The following is an 8,164-nucleotide window of genomic DNA, read 5'->3' on the forward strand; positions in this document are numbered from 1 at the left end:
AAAAAAGTTGCTCACAGTCATAGGCCCGCCGGCAGCCGCAGGAACGGTGTGAGCTGACGAACGAGGCAACCGTACCAGGCGCTCTGCAACCGATTTTTGAGTGAGGAGGAGGGTTGGAGGAGGCAATTTTTTTGGTTTTAATTGCCATTATTTTTTCAGTATTTTTCTCATATTCTGGAAATTTATTTTAACCACAAATTTACACCTCGCACATTTATTTTTACGCAATGCTAAAAGCTTATTTTATTCCCAATGAAGATTGAAGCAACGAATAGTTAGCAATTATGCCCTTCTAAAACACTATTTCACTTCATACCTTTAAACTTTTCATTATCAGTTCAGTTGTTCAGTCGTGTCCGACTCTTCGTGACCCTATGGACCATGTCACGCCACGCTTTCCGGTCTCTCACTATCTTCCTAACATCACATAACTTCATCTGCAGTGCCTCGAGGATGCCATCTAACCATCGCTTTCGCTGCCTACCCCTTCTCCGGTGACCCTCAACCTTTCCCAACGTCAAATCTTTCTCCAGCGACTCCTCTCTTCTCATCAGATAACGAAAGTAGCTGAGCTTTAACTTTAGAATTTGACCCTCCAATGAGCAGTCAGGGTTTATGGTCGACAATATCGACTGATTTGATCTTCTGGCAGTCCAAGGAACTCTCAAGAGTCTTCGCCAGCACCACAATAGTACACTCTCAATATCACCAACATGCAAGTACAGGTAGGTAAAAAAGTTGTTTTGAAAGATTGGTTCACAAACAAAAAAAAAACTAATATAAAAATAAACAACTGCAGGGACTCAATAAAATTTTGTTGAAGGATGCCAACAACCTCGCATTCTTTGCAGGATGAAGTTGTTATGTTGGCTCAAGGATGCTTTATTATTGCAATATGTCAAAGTTGACGTCCACTGCAGATTTCACGGCGAACGGCACTGGCCCTGTTTTGGAGAACTTCTTAATGGCAACTTCCAAGTGTAGTCAGGAATATGTCCTGGGATGTCGTCTGAGAAGACGATTATATATATATATATTTAGATATCCCACAGTTCTGTTTGACCCGCACTGTAGACGCTTCTCCCAAGCTTCTTGCCAAAAATCTCGGTTCGACGCCTTTAACAACTTTAAGTGCGTGCTTTGGCTCCGATGCGCGAAGTGTGTCCTCGCTGATGTGGGTGTGGGTGCCGCTCCGGAGTCCATCTGGAACTGCAGCAATTAGTGGTTGATGGTCAAGTGAGCCGTTACTTACACCGCGTGCACTGGTTAGCAACGGTTTTAGGTCGTACAGGGCTGATGAATCTATTGACCCCATTGCGTCACAACCTGAGCACGACTTGTGAAGCGTCTGGGCTGTGGCTGCGTGAATTAGCTGTTTACTTTGCTTCATCATCGTGATGAAAGCATTCTCCATGTGTCCATGCTGGTAGCAATTAAGCGTTGCACATAACTACTTGAAACCGACATGCATAGGATTCTGTTGTTCGTCACCGAGCGATGCGTTGAACATTTATAGTTTTTTTTTCTAACTTGCCTCTGTGTTGTGCCTCTGGCTTGTCTGCAGCACTGTCTCGATGTATCGTCACCTGTTTTCTAGAAGGCGAGGTCTGTTCCGGCGAACAGGCGCAGTTCAAAAAATGAACCGGCCACGAATCCTCGTGTATAATGGGAGCATAGTGGAGTTAACAAGCGATAGCGATGTCACTGCTCTGGCTACCGTTCGGTGGCTGCTGTGTTCGTAGACAGTGTTGAAAAGTTGCAGTTGGCCGCCAGTTTCTTAAGTACCGCAAAGTAGGCACTTAATTTCTCCCTCCAACTGATCTCGGCGTTGGAAGCGAGCGCGGCTGTAGACTTCGTATCGCTGCGGGTTCGAATACTTCGGCAGTGCAGCTAAGATGCTGTCGTGGGCCACGGTAATTGGCATGCTTGACTGGAATAGGGTGTAGACGTCTCCTCCCCAAATAACGTGAGCTAGAGGGTTCTCCTCTTGGCAATCTCCGTGACACACAAGCCAAAGAAAAAGACTATGAATTCCGGTATCCACCCGGTAAACGCGAGTGTAGCCAAGTTGTCACACGGGCATACCTCAACGTGGGGCTAGGATCTGCGTCCTCGTCCGCCAGTGACTTGAAATAAGGCGTTTTAGAAACGAGAAAACTATTTATTTACACTCGACACGACGGCACATATTTGCTACCTGTTGTCGATACGATATAAAAGCTTCAATGTTAGAAACCGACTCATGCTACAAGAGATGCCGTAGTGAAGGGCTCCGGAAAATTCGATCTCCTCGTGTTCTTTAACGTGCACTGACATCGCACAGCACACGAGTGCTGAACGTTTCGCCTCCATCGAAAAGGAGCCGCCGTGGTCGGGATTCGATCCCGAATCCTCGGGCATAGTAGTCGAGCGCCCTAACTATTGCACCACCAAAGAGGGGTCAATCCAAACTTTCAATGGAGGTCAAGGTGGAAACAGTGACAAGCGGAAAGGATGGGGCTCTCCGAGTGAAGGAGAGCCCCAGGAGAGTGAAGGAGAGGAAGAAAGCGCATTCCCGATGTTGGTTCGAGTCGTCTACGTGTTGCGGAAGGCGCGCAGTCTGTCTGTTGTCCACTCGTGTACAACATAACACCTCCGCACACATTACTTGGCCGTCGGCGGCCTGGTCCTGCCAAGCACACCAGCTGCAATGGAGTGCGATTCTATTCAGCGGAGAGACTATTAAGCTATCGCAGGAGAGCTGCAGATTTAAGCACGTTCCACAGCTGCATTGCCGGCGGGTCATGAATTGTGATTAGATTAGATATCCCTCACAAAAATGGTCGTCAACAGTCTTTAGAATCTGTATTAATACCGTATTGGCTCTATCAATATTGTACGTACTTTTAATCTGTATGAACATGCATAAATATGAAGTTAATACACGGTTAGTTTTGTGTATTTAAATCGGTTCAAATAAAGTTGGTGCATAGCAAGTTGTTAGGTGAATATACTTCTCTGTATATACTCCTGTCAATATACAGCAGAGGCGTAGCCAGGACTCTGTTTCGATGTCAGAACACCTTCCGAAAGTTTTTGAACTCCTTCTTTCGGCCTTTTTTGCAATTTTTTTGATCGATGCCGTATAACGCCCTCGAAAATTATTTCTGGTTACACCACTCATACACAGCTATTAAAATATATCGAAGCAATTTGGCATATCAGAAAAAATGTTCAGATAGAAAGTATATAGTCCAAATTAACTGACTGAGTGCATGCTATTCATTGCAACTCTTATTAGAATACTTTTTTTATTATGAATAGCATCTGTTAAAAAAAGAAACGGAAACGAAAAATTCATACGATCAATTTGCACGAATTATAGACAAAAACGTATAAGGTTATATTCTGAAAATATTAACTGGTTACAATTTCGCTCTTTCTTCATCGTGCATTTCTTAGTCAAGCGTCCGCTCTTGTTGAGGACGCACTGAGTCCTGTTATCGAGCTCGCTCGCACCATTAAAAACTAAAACACCACAAATGGACGGTAAACGCGGACAGCACGGCGCCAGCCACCGCGCCGCCAACTTCACAGTGGAGAATGCGCGCTGTGGGTGTTGTCGGGTTACATCGCGCGATGCTGAGGCGCACGCCCTGGACGCTCGGATCCACGTAGCTCATCGCTCAGAAGCTATGTGGGCGAGACTTTAGCATTATATATTGGCATACACACAGTGATTGAGTATATGCACATGTACAGTAAGCTACTGAACGACCCCCCCCCCCCCCCCCCCTTTATCCGCTTCCGTTCTCACGCGCCGAAATTACTGGAAAATGGGGGGTGCTTTTCCCTGGCGAGGACAAAATTTTCATCAGACAAAAAAAAATGAATTTGTCTTTTTTTTATCGATCCGATCTTGTTTAGAAGTGTGCTCCGAGATGCATCTGAGCCACCCCGCTGTGCATACGCCCCTGTCCACCACTTATGAAAACAGATCGGCGCCCGCCGCCGACATTTTCTCTCGCCGCGCTCAGTATGTTAGTGACTGTCTTATTCACTTCTGCGCCGCCGCTCCCGTCAAGGAAGCGGCCATATCTTAGCCCATCTGTTCCTGACCGCGCACATCGTATGTTTCGCTCGCGGAGGTTATCTGACACCACACAGCAGCCTTCGGACATGTGCGTCAACCGAGCGAGCGCTCTACAAGTTCTGCTTTTGATATGTTTTTGTTGGAGGTGGTGTCTGTGTGAGCTGCGAGCTAAGGGCAAGGGTTGGGTATGGAAGCGCGCTAATGGTAAGGGAAAAAAGCGGGGGGGGGGGGGGGGGAGAGAAGGCGCGGCAGCTGGGGAGGGGGGTGGTGCCGGCGAACTAGCACATATAACGGCACAGAATGCGCCAGCAGAAGCACACATTTTCGCTCGCAGCCTTCGCATAGCGCTCATGCAGCTTCGTGAACTATATCACCGCACAAACTGCGGTCCGCGGCACCGACCTTTGTAATTCAATTGCTCTGTAAACCAAATAAGCGCCCTTACGGCACAATTAACACGCACTTGACCATGCAGAACCACGGAATATCGGCCAGCTGTAGCTGAACATATTCATATCCTTCCGTATGCTGTGATCCATTGGGAACGTTATGCTAGTTGTAGTCGCAGCCGCTCTCTCGAGAGGTTGGCTGCAAGCCGTCCTTCAAATCCAGTGCGCGGGAAGGATGCAAGGAGGCGCTTGGCCATCAGAGCGCGGCTTCGAGCTGGAGGAGGGTGAGCGTCTAGCCGTCCTGCGAGCAAAGCACACAGCAGTACGCACGCACGCATTCTTTTTTTTCCCTAGAAGTGCGGGAGGTATGAAAGGAGAAGCGGGCAGGCTAGCCAACGTAGACAGCACGCTATCAAACCTGTGACGGCTTCATTTACGCGCCCTTCAATCAATCAATCAATCAATCAATCAATCAATCAATCAATCAATCAATCAATCAATCAATCAATCAATCAATCAATCAATCAATCAATCAATCAATCAATCAATCAATCAATCAATCAATCAATCTTTTATTTTCAAATCCAGAAGACGGAGTACACTGCTTGAGAGTGCCGGGGACCCTCGCATACATCAGCAGGTGACAGTTCAACAGGAAGCTAGTTTACATGGAACACATTACAGGCATAAACATTGCAGGCATTACAGAGATGAACAGCAGCAAAAGCAAAAAACGGAAAACAGATATGTGTTCACCGAATAACAGCGCAATTTCACGGTATCAGCTCAGTGGCGTCATCAATACAGCAAAAAGGATGGGTTTAAAGTTTCACAAGATATTCAGTACGAAGTTGTCTCCGAGTAAAAGTAACGAAATCAGCAATTAGTTTTTCGTTTTTATTTAGCACATATGTATGATGCTCTCAGTCTTGAGAGCTATTTCTTTTCCGCCACTGCAAAGCTACATGTGTGTGAGCGCGCGTGTGTGCAAATAACTCATGCGCAGGCACTCAATATGTGCGGCTCCGCACACGGTAAGAACTCAAGTTTTCATTACAATGAAGAAAGCAAACACACGATCGCTGAAGTGGGCTCGCCACTCCGAGGCTCTGCGTCGCCTCGAATACCAGCCACCCCACAAGACCACCGGAAGAAAAAGAACGAAAGCAAAAGATTGCGAACGCACAGAACTGACCCTTGCTCGGCTTTCCACTCATCCCGCCTTTCGTCTGAGCAGCGCAACGCGGCAGCGCGACTGAAAAAAAAGAAAAAGCGAACTTCACGAGACACGTGATGCAGCTTCATGTGTCACGTTATTGCGCACCGAAGATCTGCAAAAAACTTCTCCCGTGACGTGGCTATGTGGCGGAGATAAAGTGAGCTAGAATTGGGTAGTGGGCTCACTCCTCAGCCGGCGCCATACATAGCGATGACGCCGCCTATGTCAGCAGATTCTGGTTCTGCGCGCCTCCGCAGGGGGCCGCCACCGCCGTCTTATGTAGCAGCGCGCGCTGATAATGTGAGCTAGAATTCACGGTGAAAAAACAAAAGGTGCGTGCTCCGACGGCGCGGCCGCGCCGTCGGAGCACTTCTAGGTTGGTTTCCTCGATGAAGGTGAGGAGACCCTGGAGGGCGGCGAGATGGTGGGACGCGGGAAAGAGGAGATGTTGCTGCGTGGAACAAGGCAAGCCTAACTCGCTGAAGGTACTTTGTATGGAGGCTCTTTGCGTGGAAAAGGAAGGACAGGTGCAGAGGAGGTGCTCCAATGTTTCTGGTTGACCGCGTCGGGCACAAGATGGGGAGGGAATTCTGCCGTGACGGTGCTTCCTGACCGCAGGCCAGCAGGCTCCCACCCGGAGGCGAAGAAGGATTGACCTGTCCTCCCTACTCAGTTTGTTGGGAAGAGGTCTGGGAGGTCTTCCAGAGGCAACTCGGGAGTCCGGATGTAGAGAGAGGATGTTGTTGAATAGGATGTGACGAGAGGCATCGAATTTGGTGAGGGAGGTGGTGAAGGGGGCATTGAAGTGAGCTGCCTTAGCTGCGGAGTCAGCAGCTTCATTGCCCTCGATTTCGGAATGAGATGGGATCCAGTGGAAGTGGATGTCGTGCCCCATATCAACAAGTGAGTGAAATCTAAGTACAAGGGAGGTGATGCCTTCAGTGGAGACCTTTGTGTTCTTGAGGAGGAGGAGAGCTGCCTTGGAGTCAGTGAGAATCGAGATTGGACGGGAAGGTGGAAGATCATGGATAAGGTCCGCGGCCAGGTGTAGCCCTGCGATTTCTGCCAGGTTGGAGGAGGCGGGAAATGGGAGGCGGCATTGTTTTACGATGCCGAGAGAGGGAATGACGCATGATGCAGCGGAGGAACCGGTATCAGGGAGGACAGATCCATCAGTATAGAGAAGGAGATGATTTCCCAGACGCTCAAATATGAGCTCACGAGAGCTGGATAGGATGGTACAATGAGGTGAGGCTCTTTTCGAAATGCGGTCTAGGCCATCTGAGATGTTCAGGGGAGGAATGTCGGGAGGAGGGGGAAGGAGTTGATAGGAGGGCGGGACTCCTATGATGTCTTCATACAGATGGGCTATGGATCCCATGCGGGAGGAGGGGCGAGAGCGAAGGTTGTCGACCCATCTGGGGCTTTGAGCAACCGGTCAATATGGAATAGGGCTGTCCTAAGGAAACGGAGGGAGAGGGGCCAAAGCTTGGCTTCTGGGAGGATGGGTCCGATGGGTGAGTAGCGAGGGAGGGCAAGGAAGGTGCGTATAGCCCTGCGATGTGAGATATCAAGATTTTGACGGGCTGCGATGGAAAGCTTTAGGAGTGGGAGGGCATATGTAAGACGGGATGTGGCTGCGGCCTCGAAGAGCCTCACCGCCCAGGCTGGGGAGCATCCGTTGCCGCGTGTCAGGAGGAGGCGAATGGCTCTCGCTATTTGTGCTGTCTGAGCCAGTCGGGACATGACCTCTGGTCTCCAAGTCAGGCGGTGATCGATTGTGAGACCGAGGTATGTAACCTGCTGTTGCCATGGCAGAGGGATACCATTGAGGGTGAGGGGTTTGGTGGTTCGTCTGGCAGCTGCTCTAGGGTGGTAAAGAAGAGCAACGGTTTTGGATGCCGAGGCGGTGAGGCCCATGGATGCCAAGTCCGCAATGATGGCGTTTAGGGTGAGCTGGAGTTTCATCGAGGAAACCAGCCTAATGACCCTGGTCTAGATCCACGTCCTCTCCTCTCCACCTTATCTTTCTCCTCTTTCATACAAACTTTAATTCCCCCTATAGTCCCCTCCCAGACCTTTCGGGCGCAGAGCAGTGCACTCCGACAGGACTGCAAAAGAATGCGCTTTGCTCCCTCCTTCCTCCAGCAACAGATAGATAGATAGCACTTCTAGAGAGCAGCCGCTAGGGGCAGCACGTGTTCTGGGGGCCATCCTCTCCGCCGCCGGTTGGTTCTGCTGGCTTGACGGCTTGACTATGAAGCACCGGCGCGCGCGCTGATAATTTCGCACTTAAATCAGCATTAAAAGGCCCCAACCCTTAGATATTTATTTTGCGATATTTACACCCCAACTTCTGAGCAGATATAAACTTTCGTAACGCTGACTAAACAAATAACTCCATTTCCGAGCAAAGAGAGACGCGTCGTCCAAGGCGGATGTAAAAATGGTGGCAAAGGCTGGGCCCAAAAACGGTCTAGCGCG

This window comes from Amblyomma maculatum, chromosome 11, assembly GCF_055883805.1.
Source record: "Amblyomma maculatum isolate TAMU_Amacu chromosome 11, ASM5588380v1, whole genome shotgun sequence".
Classification (NCBI taxonomy): Eukaryota; Metazoa; Arthropoda; class Arachnida; order Ixodida; family Ixodidae; genus Amblyomma; species Amblyomma maculatum.